Source organism: Schistocerca cancellata, chromosome 10 (genome assembly GCF_023864275.1).
Source record: "Schistocerca cancellata isolate TAMUIC-IGC-003103 chromosome 10, iqSchCanc2.1, whole genome shotgun sequence".
In the NCBI taxonomy this organism is placed as follows: domain Eukaryota; kingdom Metazoa; phylum Arthropoda; class Insecta; order Orthoptera; family Acrididae; genus Schistocerca; species Schistocerca cancellata.
In genome coordinates, this window is record NC_064635.1 from 11891162 (window position 1) to 11910499 (window position 19338).

Below are 19338 nucleotides of genomic sequence, written 5' to 3' on the forward strand. Positions count from 1 at the left end.
CTGCCATACCAGAATCAGTATAACGGACTCTATGGTATGAGCCTGCCATCCAACAACCAGTAATCGACTCCCTCCAACGTTCTGTGTCACCCTGTACCATTGGCTATAGACTAGAAGCAGTCACACTGTGGAATTGCCGTCCCACACTCATGGCTCTCGTTAACATCAACACGCAAACGGCTGTGTTTGGAGTGGTGAAGTGACAGAGAACAGTGAACTGCAGATGGTGTTCATCGATGAATCGTGGTTCTCCACTAGCCCGGACTACCATCGTCAGCAAGCATGTTGGCGACCTGGAGAGACATACAATTCTTCCAGACCTATGGAGAGGGACAGCGGTGTTGTTCCTGGAGTCACCGGTTATGACTTCAGGTGACGGCCGGTAGTGCCTGGGGGAGCTCTCACGGTCCGACAGTAGCCCTCGGACATCCTGAGTCGTCTTCTGTGACATCTCACACGGCAGTATCGTGATGTTATGTTTGGACAGGGAAACAGTCGGCCACAAAAGGCACGGGTCCGTATGACCGCGTGGCGCTGATATGCTCCCATTGCCAGGAATGTCTCCAGATTTGCCCACAAAAGAAGATGTGTGTTACCAGCTGGGATGTCAACTCTGTGCCAGTAGCAGTATGCAGGCTATCAAGAAGTACTTACGACAGTTGTGGGCCAGTTTGCATCAGGAGAGGACGCAACGGCTTTATCACACCATTTCTAAAACAAATCAGGGCGTGCATACAGGCCCAATGGGGTGCAACGTGGTACTGACAAGTGAGCTGCCTGTGCCAAGTTCTCTGTAAATTTTGAAATTAGAAACACGGTCCAGAAGGCACAAATCGTATTTACTGCTGACCGGTGAGAGTCTGAAGGCCGACCATCTTCAGACAACACGCCAAAGTTGATGTGTGGAGAAGGATCCACAGAGCAGTAACTGCAGCAGTCCCCAGACGCCGTCAGTCAGCATCTGAAGAAAAAATGGTGCAAATGGCTCTGAGCACTATGGGACTTGAATTCTGAGGTCATCAGTCCCCTAGAATTTAGAACTACTTAAACCTAACTAACCTAAGGACATTACACACATCCATGCCCGAGGCAGGATTCGAACCTGCGACCTGTCTGAAGATGGTCTGCCTTCGGACTGAAACTGGTCACCAATAAATGTGATCTGTACAATGTGTACTGTTTTTCTCAGTACAATTGTAAAACTAGTCGCTGTTTTCCCTAAATGGTTTCGAAATTGTTCTTTGTAAATTTGACTAGATTTTTGAATTACTGAAATAACAACACATGACCCCCCCCCACAACGCAAGAATTGCATTTCATTTCCTCATTTCCTTTGGGGCTCTTCACTTCTTTTTTGTCAGACGATGTATGATAAATTCAGGAACAGTATGGAAAGTACAAGGTGCGTGAGGAAAGTAATGCGACTAATCTTTTATCTACCAAAATTTTTATTTTTACTTTTTTTCACACAGCAATATGGGTTCCTTCAAAGTGGTATCCTTCAGAAATTATACAGTGCTGCAGTCGTCGTTCTCAGTCCTGGTAACAGCGCTGAGAGACTTCAACTAGCAGGGCCTTTAGCATTCCGGTCACATTCTTTTTAATATTGTCCAGAGTCTCAAAGTAATATACTTTTAAGATATTTTTCAATTTCGTGAACAGAAAAAAACTCACAAGGATTCTGTCCATGTGAATAAGGAGAGCTGTGGAAGAACAGGAATGGCTTTTCAGGTCAAAAGTTCCTTGGTGGAAGTGGCAGTGTGAACTTGGGTCATTGTCATGATGCAGCATCCACTTGTCTGCAGTGTCCGGTCTCACTCGATTCACCCTTTTCCTGAGCCATTTAAGGACATCTTTGTGAAACACTTTGCGACCGAACCGCTGAATCTTTCCATCAGTAAATGGGGTATGTTCTCCACTGACTCGGTTGTTTTAACCCCCTCCACTGACGGAATGACCCACTTCCCAATTCCGTATGTATAAAACCAATACGGACTTGTAGCTGTCACGCCTTTGCGCTTACTGCTACGTATTTTAACTGTAAATAGCCCAGTCCCAATGGTAAGAGGCAGTAGTGAATTCACGTAGTTAATATTTGAATCCAGCACAGCTGCCACAAGCTCAGCTCACTTTTACTCCACTCCTACCCTCGCCATTGCACCACATTAACTAGGTGCTACGTGGACCTTGCTAAATTCACTTGCGTATACATTTTTGACCGTTACTCGCCAGTATTTACCTAATGAATAGTACACTCCTAACCGGACTATTTCCCTAAGAGCTGTGATGATTGAACGGGTTCGATCCACGGCCTACAGTGCCCTACAGTTCACACGGTAACACTGCCTACCTGACCCACTTAACTTGGTAGTGAGCTTATGTATCCAATCACCACTGCTAGCAGCAGTGGATAATCCTATCAGCACGACGAGAGCAGCAGACTTACCGTCGAATCCTCCTGAAAATACTTATAACTACGGTCGCCAGCTCTGAAGGAGCAAAAGAATAAATCAATTTTTTGGGCTCGTTTCAAAGTGAAATGGCTTGAGTTGAATTTAAACTTAATTCTGAATATTACTATTTCTGATCATTCTAGATGATTCTACAAAGCAAATACTCTCTCAATTTCTGTGAGGTGGCTTGGTAATTACTACCAAGACAGGTTATGCAACTTCGGTTAACAAAATTCTATCCTTCAACTTATTTAATGATTTTGGATATTACTCTTTGGACCATTGATACAGAATCAGTTAAGTGACTTTACTTGAAAGGTTGCTCAGAAAAATTTAAGTAACTGTAAATAGGCGACTCATTCTGGTGTGACCATTGCTCTTTTCAACATTCTTATACGCTAAAGTATTCTACAACCAAAAGAATTGTAAATGAAAGAGGCGATGGTGGCCTCAGTCTGATTTCACTATACTATGTTTGAGGTTACTACACTTTACAATGAACAACATGCGTCGTAATTTTACTCATTACTATATTCTGTCCTCTGCACTTGCATAAAAGAAAACTGGTATTCTCCTTTTACATGTATACAAAGTTCGACTTAACAATTGCAAGCAGTCTTGCCTTGGGTAGACGTGTCGGTGCTGGTGGTGAGATGCACGTGGCTAACGCAGCTCTTCACGCCTCATGCCCTTAATGGCGGCTGGAACTACGAGCTGTAGCACTCGTATAAGCTACTGCACGTCCGCCATAAATTCTGGGCGCAGGAACTCTTACAATCAGCCCCAGTGGCATAGAGGCGGCTTCGACAACCATTCGTCGCGTTCTACTCCACAAACGGCGACGATATTCGCCTCTTCGCTGTTGCACAATCACTTTTGCGTGAGCACAGTTACGCACGTCCGATCACGTCAACACTCCCCAGACCATTTCATTGTTCAGTCCCTGTGTCTCCAGCTACCCCTAGCTACGCTCGTATCACCAAGAGTGGGGGCGTTCCCCTACCACCTTTTTACCGAAATCATTTAGTATTTAAGAATATTTATATTTACTACCCTGGAGTTCATACCAGTCATAATAATTTACTACTAGCGCTTTACAACATTAAATTATACAGTAATAACTTATAATTACCAAGAAAAAGATTACATTTGACTCCGAGAGCTTAGTGCGTTGTCTGACAGGCCGCGCTAATTCCCAGTTTCGCCAATAGATGGCATCAGGGTGCACTCCCTGGCAGTCTCACACAAGCGCGCCTGTTTCCGACGCGCGGGCTCCAAATTACTGTCAGCCCACCATCATTTCAGTTCCGTTACACATGCCCCACTTCTTATTGAAGTATCTTACAGTGATAATTCAATAAGAAGTCTTTCCTATAATGAATCTGAAATGTTCGATAAGCTTTTTACCAAGGGTTTTCCCTTTCTCACTGATACACCTCGATACTTATATTACATATTTAAAATTAAACACCAATTCTTTCTCTCTTTCCTGCTAAACATTACATAAATGATTTACATATATTCTTTCCAATTTTCTTACTTCTAAACACAGTACACTTTAAACATCTTTTTTTTTTTTTACAAAGTTTTAAATACACTTCTTTTATTTCAGGCAAGTAAAACACACGTTATGCGCCTATTACTTTGTAGCCCGTCCTTTTCACTTTACCTCCTCACTTTTCTACCTCTTCCACAACACTTATTTACACATCTATTAAGGCTTTCTTAGAAGCTCAGTCTTTCCCAGTCCGTTTAGTCTCTACTTAAACTAGAAGTTTCATTAGAATACTGCAATATATTTTAGTGAGCATTTACCTTTCACATAGAACATAAGAAACACAACTATTTACATATTGGTTTACTTTAATATTTATTTATATATTTATTTTCAATCTGGTAGAATTCGTGGTTCATACCTTTTGAGATCCACTATGTTTCTTACTCCCAGGCGTTTGCCTGTTAATGGGTATTCTAAATAATAAGCATTCACATTGGGTATGGACACTATTTTAAATGGTCCATTATATATATATTTAAATTTGCTGATCTCGTTATTAATTTCACTTGACTTTTCATGTGTTTTTACAAGAACTAAATCACCTATTTTGAATTTGGGATTCCTTACTTTTTCGTCGTGACGACGAATTCTCGCATCTGCTTGTTTTCTCATCTTGTCTTTTACTAAGTTCTTTTTACTATCATAATCTAATTCAACTCTATTTGGAAATTCTAGTAGGTCTTCTACTAGACTTTTACTTCTTGTCTTTTTCAGGATTTCTTCTGGAGTAAATCCAGTGCTCTCGTTTGTTAATGAATTCATGATTTCTTCGAATTCACTCACATACATGCCCCACTTCTTGTGGTTACTATGGCAGTACGTCCTAAATAACCGACCTATCTCACGCATATATCTTTCTGCTGGATTGCTTGATGGGTGATAAGCTGAGATATGTACCACTTCTACCTGTTTCTCAGTTATCCCATCCTTCCACATTTTTGAGCAAAACTGAACACCATTATCTGATAGTATTCTCTTTGGCTTCCCTACTTTCACAAAATAATCGCACACCATTTTATCATACACAGCTCTGGCAGTAGCTTTTCTCAAGGGATATAGCTTTATATACTTTGAGAAAAGTTCAACTGCTACAAATATGTACACAAAACCCCCCATGGTTTTCGGTAATGGTCCAAAGATATCTACTGCTACTATTTCTAATACTTCATCAGGTTTTATTGATTGCATGGGCCCTTGATTAGTTGCATTTGTTACTTTCGCCTTTTGGCATAGATCACAAGATCTTATCCTCTGTGCTACCCTTCGTGCCATGTTGTTAAAGGTAATGCATTCATCTAACTTATCGGTACACTTCCGTGCACCACAATGGCCATATGCCAAGTGAACATAATCTATCAGCACTTCAGTGTGTTGTTCCGGCCAACATACTCTCCACTTCCCTGGATTATTTAATCTTTGAAGATACAGTACACCTTTATGTATTTTATATGAAGCCCTTATGTTAGTTGCGTCCGGATTGTCAAACTTGACCTTTACCGACTTGAGTGCATCATCATCACTTTGATATCTTCGCATATTCCGACATATTTCCCTAATTTTTTCTCTTCCTTCCGCTTTTTTGAAGTAATTCACCTCAAAAACATCTTCCCTATTCTTTACACTTTCTGGTGTCTCACATCCTTCCGGTAATCTCGACAAAGCATCCGGTACTGCATGTTCTTTCCCTTTAACATACTTGATCTCTATGTCAAATTGTTGTAAAAACAGCGCCCATCTGGTCAACCTGTTATGTAACAATCTGCAGTCCTTCAAAATTATTAAAGCTCTGTGGTCTGTATGGACCACAGTCTTATGTCCCCATGAGAAAAGTTGAAATTTCCTAAAACCCCATACTATAGCTAAAGCCTCCTTCTCTGAAACTGTATAGTTTCTTTCGTACTTAGACATGGTTCTACTCGCAAATGCTATTTGTCTATGAGTTTTTTCCCCATCTATCATTACCTCCTGATTTTCTTTCAGAATTTGCCATAGATCCTCCCTTTGGGCATCAGATAGTCCTTCCGTTTTATCCACTACATTTCGAAGGAGTGTCTCCTTATTTCCATCTTCAACTATCTGCCTCACCAGAAACCAATCGAATTTTTGACCTATTCCTGAATCATGATCATCTCTAAATTCTACCCATCTCAGCTGGTTCTCTTCCATTACTCTAGATGATTCAAATGGTATTTCTAATACCGCACTATCAACTTTACAAACTATTATCCCTTTGTCACAATCTATAATTACTTTCTGTTTTATTAACCAGTCAATGCCTAAAATGATCTCGGCACTGAGCTCTGGAACTACTAAAAATGCATTAGAAAATAGCTTGTTTTTTATCTTAAATTCCATCATCACTTGATGTTTAACAGGTTTGCTACATTTCCCTGTCGCCCCTATCACTTTAACACCTGTTACTGGCATCATGACTACTCCTCGTTGCTCTTTGATCATCTCAAAAAATGCGTGCGAAATAGCACTTATTTGAGCACCCGTATCCAACAATACATATAAATTGTACCCACATACATTAATAGGTAGGATTGTTTGCATCCTATTGTCCTCTTTCATACTTTCTTTATCTTCCCATAATAAATCCTTTTCCACCGCCAAGTCTTGCCCTATTATTTTTCCGGTTTTTATACTGACCATTCCATCCGGAGGTTTCTTTCTCCTTTTCATCCTAAATTCTTTCACCACTTTTTCCAATAGTCCTTTGTCTAGGCTCTTTAATGCCATCGCGTTCTCATTCGAATCTGTCATGCCTGAACTCTCGGTTGCGGAATCGGAAACTTCCTCTATTTCTTTTTCTCCCTGGATGCTTTCTGATGATTCTGACAATAATTCCTCCTCCTTAGAAATATGACCTTCTTCGGGTTCAAATAATTCTCGCAAATTATAATCCATTTCAATACTTTCCCTTTGTTGGATTCGCCACTCTTACTTTCATTATTTTCCCCTACTAATGGAATTCCAGTCTCACTCAACTCATTTGCTTCAGTACTACAGGGATCACAACACTCTTTCTCTTGGTTAGATACACTTTCTCTAATTTCTTTAAAAGAATCTTCATCACAGTCATGTACTCTTGCTGTCACTAGGTACACATCATAATCGGTATGGCTCTCTAACACTGTCATATTCGGGTCCAAATTAATCACTTGAGTGGAAGATCTTTCTAATTGTGCTGGCTGGCTTTTGAGCTGATGTATATATTCTGCATACGAGGTAATTTCTGAATCGGCATGCGTCTCTGCACTATGCCCCTTTTTCTTATCCACCCTTTCCTCTTTAATTACTTCTCGATGCGATTCGTCGACTATTCGTACGAACCTTTTACCATAAGTCACATCACTCCTCCCTTGCCCCTGCCTCTCTGCACAGTTGCCATCCCTACCGACAAACAACGCCTTCTCTGACTCTTCCTTCATCAATTCGTCACTCTGACCGCGAATTGTACTTATTTCATTCACGTGAGCCTTCACATCCGACCGATATTCTTTTCCTACTTCATTTCCCTTAATAACTCCTCCCTGCTCTCTCTCCTCTGTTTGTATCCCTGCATTATACTTCGCAAAGTTTCGTTTATGTAACTGCTCTTCAGGCGAACGACGCACTATCCTACTATAGTACTGCCTACTCCGATCTTCCCTGTATTTGGGCCATTTCTTTCTTTCCGCGCGCGTTAGGCCCTTGACCTGCGCGGTATTTAGTTTTCCTGATTTTGATAATGCATCCTGTTTCCCTGATAGTGTCCTCTCCCTCGCTGAGAGTTACCTTCTTGACTTCTTCCTCTCATCATGTTAATTTGCGGTTCATTCCTACCACCTTTTACTATTCCATTCTGATTTCTGAAACCTCGAAACTCTCTAGTTTCACGCCACCTATCTTCATTCTCGATTTTTTCTAAAAATTCATCGAATGTTCGATGAGTGCCTCCTACATAACGCTTTGAATCGTCAGGTAGCTTTTTCCACAACTCCCACACTATCTCCGATTCTGATCTACGATCTTTAAGATACTCCAAACGCTTGAACCATCCTTCACAGTATTCTTTCATGAGCCCACGCCCATGTTCTGGCATTCTGGCGACAACGAATTCTCTCCACAACCTATCTCTCTGTTGTGTGCTCCAGAATTCCTCAAGGAACTTTTCTTTGAAGTCTGTAAACTTCAAATTGTCGATATCCAAATTCAATCCCCAACGTTTAGCATGACCTGCTAAAGCGTCTCTTACTAAATTAATTTTTTCTTTATCCGACATGTCTGTTGGTAAGACACGTTCACAATTTTTTATAAAATCCATTGGATGCCATCCACCTTGTTTCTTTTGAGGATCGTATTTTTCCTCCCTACTCAGTATTTCCGATTTTTGCATTACCAATGGGATACCACTACAGTTAAGAAACGTCTGATTCTGAACTTGCTGACTTAATAATTTTATCTCATTACGCAGTGTATTTTCCTGCTCCTGCACACATGCATCAAAACTCAACATGGTATTGCGCAGTGTTTCAATATCAGCTGCCGTTTCTTTAACAATCTCTTTCTTTAGAACTGGTACTATCACCTGTAATTTACTTTCAATTATCGGTTCTAATTTTTCACTAACCAAAGGTTCCACTGATTTCTCTATTCTCTGAATTTCGGTATCAAATCTTTTCTCTATTTCTGTGACTTTTCTCTGAACATTTGTTATTTCAGCCCTAATGCTATTTACGGATTTGTTTACCTCTGTGATACGTTGGCTTTGCGTATTCAAAATATCTAAATTGGCTTTTATTTTACCAGATAGGTTTTCATCCAATTGGGATATATGACTAGCCATTTCTGCTTTCAAACTAGCATTCCCTTCTTGAATTTGCGCCATCATCCTATTTAACAAACTTGTTAATTCCATATCCTCTCCCTTGTGACTTGCATCCACAGATACATTGGGTTCACTTTTCACTACCTTTGGTTTCACTTCCCATTCCTCCTGTCTTATGGGTGTGGATTCATCTATAAGATTTTCCAACCCTACAACAGTATCTATGGTCCCTAATTCTGGGTCTGAACTTGTAATGTTTTCGTCTTGCTTGTTACTATTCGACTCCATCTTATGCTGCTGTATTTCGTGCCTAATAGAAATGTTTATTAAACCAAGTATTACTTGTTTAACTCCTACTATTGGACTTTCTTTTGCTGCTTTGCAGATTGTCGTCTTGAACATACCAATTGTGGTATATTTGTCTACAACAGAATTTTAAATTTAAAATTTTCTTGAAACTACAAGTTTATATAAAACACTTTTATTGCAGCCATTATTCTACAAACTTGGTTAGTCCTGTCACGGTCGCCACATGCGACCGAACCGCTGAATCTTTCCATCAGTAAATGGGGTATGTTCTCCACTGACTCGGTTGTTTTAACCCCCTCCACTGACGGAATGACCCACTTCCCAATTCCGTATGTATAAAACCAATACGGACTTGTAGCTGTCACGCCTTTGCGCTTACTGCTACGTATTTTAACTGTAAATAGCTCAGTCCCAATGGTAAGAGGCAGTAGTGAATTCACGTAGTTAATATTTGAATCCAGCACAGCTGCCACAAGCTCAGCTCACTTTTACTCCACTCCTACCCTTGCCATTGCACCACATTAACTAGGTGCTACGTGGACCTTGCTAAATTCGCTTGCGTATACATTTTTGACCGTTACTCGCCAGTATTTACCTAATGAATAGTACACTCCTAACTGGACTATTTCCCTAAGAGCTGTGATGATTGAACGGGTTCGATCCAGGGCCTACAGTGCCCTACAGTTCACACGGTAACACTGCCTACCTGACCCACTTAACTTGGTAGTGAGCTTATGTATCCAATCACCACTGCTAGCAGCAGTGGATAATCCTATCAGCACGACGAGAGCAGCAGACTTACCGTCGAATCCTCCTGAAAATACTTATAACTACGGTCGCCAGCTCTGAAGGAGCAAAAGAATAAATCAATTTTTTGGGCTCGTTTCAAAGTGAAATGGCTTGAGTTGAATTTAAACTTAATTCTGAATATTACTATTTCTGATCATTCTAGATGATTCTACAAAGCAAATACTCTCTCAATTTCTGTGAGGTGGCTTGGTAATTACTACCAAGACAGGTTATGCAACTTCGGTTAACAAAATTCTATCCTTCAACTTATTTAATGATTTTGGATATTACTCTTTGGACCATTGATACAGAATCAGTTAAGTGACTTTACTTGAAACGTTGCTCAGAAAAATTTAAGTAACTGTAAATAGGCGACTCATTCTGGTGTGACCATTGCTCTTTTCAACATTCTTATACGCTAAAGTATTCTACAACCAAAAGAATTGTAAATGAAAGAGGCGATGGTGGCCTCAGTCTGATTTCACTATACTATGTTTGAGGTTACTACACTTTACAATGAACAACATGCATCGTAATTTTACTCATTACTATATTCTGTCCTCTGCACTTGCATAAAAGAAAACTGGTATTCTCCTTTTACATGTATACAAAGTTCGACTTAACAATTGCAAGCAGTCTTGCCTTGGGTAGACGTGTCGGTGCTGGTGGTGAGATGCACGTGGCTAACGCAGCTCTTCACGCCTCATGCCCTTAATGGCGGCTGGAACTACGAGCTGTAGCACTCGTATAAGCTACTGCACGTCCGCCATAAATTCTGGGCGCAGGAACTCTTACAATCAGCCCCAGTGGCATAGAGGTGGCTTCGACAACCATTCGTCGCGTTCTACTCCACAAACGGCGACGATATTCGCCTCTTCGCTGTTGCACAATCACTTTTGCGTGAGCACAGTTACGCACGTCCGATCACGTCAACACTCCCCAGGCCATTTCATTGTTCAGTCCCTGTGTCTCCAGCTACCCCTAGCTACGCTTGTATCACCAAGAGTGGGGGCGTTCCCCTACCACCTTTTTACCGAAATCATTTAGTATTTAAGAATATTTATATTTACTACCCTGGAGTCCATACCAGTCATAATAATTTACTACTAGCGCTTTACAACATTAAATTATACAGTAATAACTTATAATTACCAAGAAAAAGAATACATTTGACTCCGAGAGCTTAGTGCGTTGTCTGACAGGCCACGCTAATTCCCAGTTTCACCAATAGATGGCATCAGGGTGCACTCCCTGGCAGTCTCACACAAGCGCGCCCGTTTCCGACGCGCGGGGGTCCAAATTACTGTCAGCCCACCATCATTTCAGTTCCGTTACAACTTGCTTGGCATCTGTTTGTCAGCAGTGCCCGGTCCAACTCGATTCACCCTTTTCCTGAGCCTTTTAAGGAAATCTTCGTGAAACACTTGCTTGGCATCCACTTGTCAGCAGTGCCCGGTCTCACTCGATTCACCCTTTTTCTGAGCCTTTCACAGACATCTTTGTGAAACACTTGCTTGGCATCCAGTTGTCAGCAGTGTCCAATCTCATGTGATTCACTCTTTTCCTGAGACTTTCAAGGACATCTTTGTGAAAAGCTTGTTTGTCATCCACTTGTCAGCAGTGTCCGGTCTCACGCAATTCACTCTTTTCCTGAGCCTTTCAAGGACATCTTTGTGAAAAAATTGCTTGGCATGCACTTGTCTGCAGTGTATAGTTTCACTCGATTCACCCTTTTCCTGAGCGTTTCAAGGACATCTTTGTGAAAAACTTGCTTGGCATGCACTTGTCTGCAGTGTATAGTCTCACGCGATTCACTCTTTTCCTGAGCGTTTCAAGGACATCTTTGTGAAACACTTGTTTGGCAATTTGTTCTCGAGGAACAATCTAACAAGAGCACCCCACGTGTTCCACGTTTTCGTAGGCTTTTGAAGTTGTAGGTTCCCTGGGCGAGGTTCATCTTGAACGTGTTCTCAGGCATCCAAAACTGATCTGTGTCAGCGAAAAACACGTGATCTTCATAAGGAATGTTCCCCATTGAACTGTCTAAACGTTTCAAAGGTTACACCTTCGGATTCCCCAAGTTTAACACAAAACTTGAGGGTATAGCTTTCCTCTAAATTCCAGAGTTCCATTTTCTTAACATACACCAAAACCATAACTGTAATCATGGCGCCTTCAGAAATCACTTGATGGCTTTATGGAGCTGTTATTCGCACCGAGCATCTGGACTGGATGAAAACACCGGACTACGCAGGTAGAACAACACAGCATTGCCAGATCGCTTGCAGTGTTGCCAGCCTCATTACTTTCCTCACACACCTCGTACGTACAACATACGGCAGACGCTGAAAATTAATTTCTCTTTCCTCTGTACAAGTGGGTCAATGACTCGCTGCAAGAATCTTGCTTACCAACAGTAAGTGCAGTGTACAAAACTTTCCACTCTTCTATAAAAACTTACGAGGTTTCATAATTCGGGGTCGTATTTCATGTTTGGAAGCTTGCTGCGAGCACAATGAAACGCCTCTGTACTTGGAGATGACGTGATTTCTTTTCCCCTTGATAATTTCGCCCAGGGCCGCAGCTTGTCCGCTACAGCGTCTCAATACCTGACTACAGCAGAGCCTCCGCGTGTCTGAAATCACCTCGGCTGCCGCAGACTTTACGGCCTCCCCGCTCCTGATACCTCGTCGACTATGTTTCCCTCTCAGCCTCACCCCCACCCCTCCCCCTTAAGCCCCCCCCCCTTTGCTCTGCACCTCGTCTCCTGCCCTCATCTTTACCATCGCCTATAGCACCACTTAATTTCACTTTTACGACGTCTCCAGATCGACCGCGGGCTCCACGCAGAAACCGATTACCGTTAAGGTCTTTACGAGCGCGGCATGCGAAGCTCTCAAGAAGTGCAGTGTGAGGGGAAAAAGTGTAATTTTCACGACGCGGACGGCCGATAGCAGAGCGAAAGGCGTCCGGCACCACTCCTCGCAGCGAGCAGTGGGGGACCTTTGGTCTCGTTTGTCCTCATGTTTTCAGCTACTCAGTAAATCCAGAAACAAACACCGTCCGGACCATAACTTTTATTACCGACTACCTATTTCAGCGCAAGGTCTGGCGCCGCAAAGTGCAGTTTGTCAGCAGTAACTTAAAACTAACGTATAAACACAAGTCATAGGCTAGTACATGAAAACTAAACAGAAGTTTCTCCAACCCCTGTGCGTTACCTTGCAGGAATGTTCTACGTCATATTCCTAGCGATAAGAATGTTTCACAAAAACGATAACGCGAAAACTAATGCGAAACTGACGATTTTTGGAGAAGTAACACGAAATCGGAGATTCTTACGACATATCGAGGAATTTGTCATGTTCCTGGACAAAAATGTTACGAGTATAAATTTGAGGGTGACAGTCTACCAACACTCAGTCGTAGCTGATATTTATTGAACACTGAAATTGCGTTTTGCCTTCTTTTCCTTTTCAAGGTTGAGTTTCGTGTATAATCTTAAAATGATAGTTATTTCCGGCATAACAAACTATGATGTGACGTTAAAAAGTATCATTGAAGATGGCAAAAAAAGAAGACAACGAAACTGGAAAGAAAATAACTACTAAACTAACAAAAAAAAATTACACGGAAACTGAATTTGGCAATGAACACAGCAAATTTGGGGAAAAATACACCAAATTTTGACCAGGATAAAACCAAATTTTGTGCCAAATAACACCAAATTTTGTCCAAAATAACACCAAATTTTGTCCAAAATAACACGAAATTCGGAAACAAGTAATGCCGAACTCGGCGAAAAAAGAACGCCGAATTCGGATAAAAGTAACACCAATTTCGGTAAAAACTAACAACGAAGTTAGCAATAAGTAATACTGAATTTGGCAGAAAGGTACAGCGAATTTGGCGAAAGGGTACAGCGAACTTGGCAAAAGGGTACAGCGAATTTGGCAAAAGGGTACAGCGAATTTGGCAAAAGGGTACAGCCAATTTGGCACAAAGGTACAGCGAATTTGGCAAAAAGGTACAGCGAATTTGGCAAAAAGGTACAGCGAATTTGGCAAAAAGGTACAGCGAATTTGGCAAAAAGGAAAAGCGAATTTGGCAAAAAGGTACAGCGAATTTGGCAAAAAGGTACAGTGAATTTGGCAAAAAGGTACAGCAAATTTGGCAAAAAGGTACAGCGAATTTGGCAAAAAGGAACAGCAAATTTCGCAAAAAGGAACAAACATGAAAATCGTCAAAAAGTTAGCAGGGAAATTGCCAAAAAAAACATCGAAAATGGAAAAAAATTGCACCAAAAATGAAGAAAATAGCACCAAGATAGGAGAAAAATAGCACCGAAATTGAAAAAAAAAAAACATGACAAAGGAAAAAGTGACACCGAAATAGAAGGCAGAAGCGCTGCATGTGACAGAAAATAGCACCGATTTCGAGAAGAAATAACACCAAAATCGATAAAAAATAACACAAATTGACTATAAAATAAAATGATGTTTCCCTGTTCCTACGTATTTCTTACACAAAATGAATAAAATAATGACGACCACCATTACACACACACACACACACTGAGAGAGAGAGAGAGAGAGAGAGAGAGAGAGAGAGAGAGAGAGAGCGCTTCTAAGCCGTTCCACCAGCTAGTGGCTACCTTCTACCAGTACTGTATAGCGGCGCTATGCGACTGCAACGGCTCCGTTTCCGCGGCAGTGCGGTATCTGTGACGCGGGCCCATTTCACGCGCCAGATATGCCGCCGCCTGATTAAGCGGTTCTCCTTGTCGCGGACATTTGCCTCCGCGTTGACGGCTGGCTTTTAAGCTCTGGCCGCGCGATAAAAAGTACGTAGATTACTGCCGGGGTCAGTGGCGACAGAAACCAGAGACTGATGTCGACAGTCACACGTAACCTAAGGTTAACGGCGGTTGGAAACGCTTTAACGCAAAGCCTTACAGGGAAAAATCTTAAGAAACGTATACCCGGAAAACTTTATGACACTCGATGGAGAATCGGCAACCAGGTCTATGACCATTTTATTTGCTGTAGTAAAGAATTCACTTGGCGTGTTCGCCAAAAAACGTTCTTACACTACTGGCAATTAAAATTGCTACACCACGAAGATGACGTGCTACAGTCGCGAAATTTAACCGACAGGAAGAAGATGCTGTGATATGCAAATGGTTAGCTTTAAAAGAGCATTCACACAATGTTGGCGCCGGTGGCGATACCTACAACGTGCTGACATGAGGAAAGTTTCCAACCAATTTCTCATACACAAACAGCAGGTGACCGGCGTTGCCTGGTGAAACGTTGTTGTGATGCCTCGTGTAAGGAGGGGAAATGCGTACCATCACGTTTCCGACTTTGGTAAAGCTCGGATTGTAGCCTATCGTGATTGCGGTTTATCGTACCGCGACATTGCTGCTCGCATTGGTCGAGATCCAATGACTGTTAGCAGAATATGGAATCGGTGGGTTCAGGAGGGTAATACGGTTACACGTCTCGGTCACCTCTTGTTCGCATTGACGGCACTTTGAACAGTGCACGTTACATTTAAGATGTTTTACGACCCGTGGATCTACCCTTCATTCGATCCCTGCGAAACCCTACAATTCATCACGGTAACGCACGATCGCATGTTGCAGGTCCAGTACGGGCCTTTCTGGATACAGAAAATGTTCAACTGCAGCCCTGGCCTGCACATTCTGCAGATCTCTCACCAATTGAAAACGTCTGGTCAATGGTGGCCGAGCAACTGGCTCGTCACAATACGCCAGTCACTACTCTTGATGAACTGTGGTATCGTGTTGAAGCTGCAGCTGTACCTGTACACGCCATCCAAGATCTGTTTGACTCAATGCCCAGGCGTATCAAGGCCGTTATTACGGCCAGATATGGTTCTTCTGGGTACTGATTTCCAGGATCTACGCACCCAAATTGCGTGAAAATGAAATCACATGTCAGTTCTAGTATAATATATTTGTCCAATGAATACCCGCTTATCATCTGCATTTCTTCTTGGTGTAGCAATTTTAATGGCCAGTAGTGTATATGGAAACCAGTCTAATTATGATCCCCGCATAGTCTGGGACCCATACCAAATAATACTGAAAGGACACAGGGGTGGGAGGTACTGAACGTAAACAGAGAAAGACAGCGCGAATCGCCACAGAATTGTCTGACGCGTGGTAGAGTGTTACAGAGATGCTGAAGAAACTGAACTGGCAGACATTTGAAGAGAGACGCCAAACATCCAGAGAATTCCTGCTTATCGACAATTTCCTTGACAGTGGATCCGTGGCTGTTTTCTTTCTCACGGAAGATTCTGCATGTTGTAAAACTTTTCCGGGCTTCTAGGTCTTAATAGTTCCGTTTCTTTGCAATGTAATAAAGTGTTGTTCGAGGGTTTGTATTCGTACGACAGTGAGGCTGGGGCTGGACAAGATAAAGGCCGCGCGGCAGAAAACGGCACGCCCGACGAATAAAGTATGTCGTTCTTCGACCTCAGATTTACAAGAGAGCACTGGACGTGGGGCGGTAGTAAGGATCGAACCCAGACTAAAGGCTGAGCAACCTTGTGCGCCATCCTCTACGCTATGAGAGCAGCTGACACTAACTGTATCAGCTTGTGTAGCAGAATTACATCTGCTAATCTTTCGATCATCTTCAGAGATCTTATTTATGCTGTCGGTCTTTGTCACAAATACAAAATAGTTAACGCTTTGGTGGCCACAATTTGACGAACTGCCTTTTGGTTTGTGTCTCGCGTTCTTCGGCCGACGTTCGTCTGAAGGTGTTTATCACGTTCCGGCAGCACGAGTGACTGGCATTGTCACAGCTTCACTCTCCATTGCTGGTGGTGGACTGGAGCCGATCTCGCGGTCGCAGACTACACTATGCGATCAAAAATATCCGGACACCCCGAAAAACATAAGTTTTTATTATTGGGTACATTGTGCCGCCACCTGCTGCCAGACCGAGCGAGGTGGCGCAGTGGTTAGACACTGGACTCGCATTCGGGAGGACGACGGTTCAATCCCGCGTCCGGCTATCCAGATTTAGGTTTTCCGTGATTTCCCTAAATCACTCTAGGCAAATGCCGGGATGGTTCCTCTGAAAGGGCACGGCCGACTTCCTTCCCCATCCTTCCCTAATCTGATGAGACCGATGACCACGATGTCTGGTCTCCTTCCCCAAACCAACCAACCAACCTGCTGCCAGGTACTCCGTATCAGCGACCTCAGTAGTCATCAGACATCGTGGGAGAGCAGAATGGGGCGCTCCGCGGAACTCACGGACTTCGAAACGTGGTCAGCTGAGTGGGTGTCACTTGTGTCATACGTCTGTATGCGAGATTTCCACACTCCAAAACATCCCTAGGTCCACTGTTTCCAATGTGATAGTGAAATGGAAACGTGAAGGGACACGTACAGCACAAAAGCACACAGGCCGACCTCGCCTGTTGGCTGACAGAGACCGCCGACAATTGAAGAGGTTCGTAACGTGTAATAGGCAGACATCTATCCAGACCATCACACAGTAATTCCAAACTGCTTCAGCATCCACTGCAAGTACTATGACAGTTAGGCGGGTGATAAGAAAAGTTGGATTTCGTGGTGCTCATAAGCCACACATCACGCCAGTAAATGCCAAACGACGCCTGGCTTGGTGTAAGGAGCGTAAACATTGGGTGGTTAAATAACGGAAAAGCGTTGTGTGGAGTGACGAATCACGGTACACAATGTGGCGATCCGATGGCAGGGTGTGGGTATGGCGAATGCCCGATGAACGTCATCTGGCAGCGTGTGTAGTGTGTGTGTGTGTGTGTGTGTGTGTGTGTGTGTGTGTGTGTGTGTGTGTGTTCAAATGTGTGTGAAATCTTATGGAACATAACTGCTAAGGTCATCAGTTCCTAAGCTTGCACACTACTTAACTTAGATTATCCTAAGGACAAACACAAATACCCATGCCCGAGGGAGGACTCGAACCTTCGCTGGGACCAGCCGCACAGTCCATGACTACAGCGCAGACCGCTCGGCTAGCGTGTGTAGTGGCAACAGTAAAATTCGGAGGTGGTGGTGTTATGGTGTGGTCGTGTTTTTCATGGAGGGGATTGCACCCTTCGTTGTTTTGCATGCCACTATCACAGCACAGGCCTAAATTTATGTTCTAAGCACCTTCTAGCTTCCCACTGTCGAACAGCCTTTCGGGATGGCGACTGCATCTTTCAACACGATACCAGCACCTGATCATAACGCACGGCCTGTGGCGGAGTGCTTACACCACAGTAACATGTCTGTAAAGGATTGACCTGCACTGTGTTCTGACCTGAATCCTATAGAACACCTTTGGGATGTTTTGGAACGCCGACTTAGTGCCAAGCCTCACCGACGGACGTCGATATCTCTCCTCAGTACGGCACTCCGTGGAGAATGGGCTGCCATTCCCCAAGAAATCTTCCAGCACCTGTTTGAACGTATGCCTGCGAGAGTGGAGGCTGTCATCAAGGCTAAGGGTGGGCCAACACCATAGTGAATTCCAGAATTACCCATGGAGGGCGCCACGAACTTGTAGGCTAAGTCATTTTCAGCTGGGTGTCCGGATACTTTTGATCGCACAGTGTATACCTGGCACGCCGACGTGTGAGGGCTTCTCGGCGGTGATTTCCGGTGCGATTCTAGTCTTGCCAACTGCGACGGTCGTTCCTTGCAGCACGGGAAGCCAGCCGGGCGCAGCCCCGAATCCTCCCGAAACCAGGTAGGTAAACAGGTAACAGGACCGAACCCTCCCAAACAGACAACACAATGCGACGGAGCATAGTGTGCGCTAATGACCACAGCTGCCTGCGGACACGTCGCAGTCAGCGGCAGATCGTTGTAGAGTGAACATGCCCTCAGGCGAACTTACAGTTTCAGTAAATAGGAAGGGGAAGGAAAATGTTGGTTTTGAAAGGTGACACCTTCTCTTTTCAAAAACTGCTGAAAGGTGGTCTAGCGTGATGGACGTGCGACATTAATGGCCGCTGAAGTTTTGTTAAAACTTCATTTTCTATTGAGGAGCTGGATGTCGTGGAGTGTCAAGAAGAGCACAGTCATGAACAAATACCTCATAACAAAATTCAGAGGCAATAAATCATTTCTGACCTAAAGAGAAAAGCCATAGAAGATATTTGTGAGAGACCGTCAAAAACAATTTACCAGAAGTTAAAAGGAGAAGATACGCAAGATGTAACTACGACAGACGTCAACAATTTTCGTAAATCTATTTACAAAGCTAGGCGCAAAATTATGCCAAAACTGCCCACGAATGCTGCAGATGTTCATGATGTTATCAACACGCTGAATGTGGAAACCACAGACGGGACAAAGTGGATATTAGAAAATAACACCGAGAAAAAAGTCATCGTATTTTGTG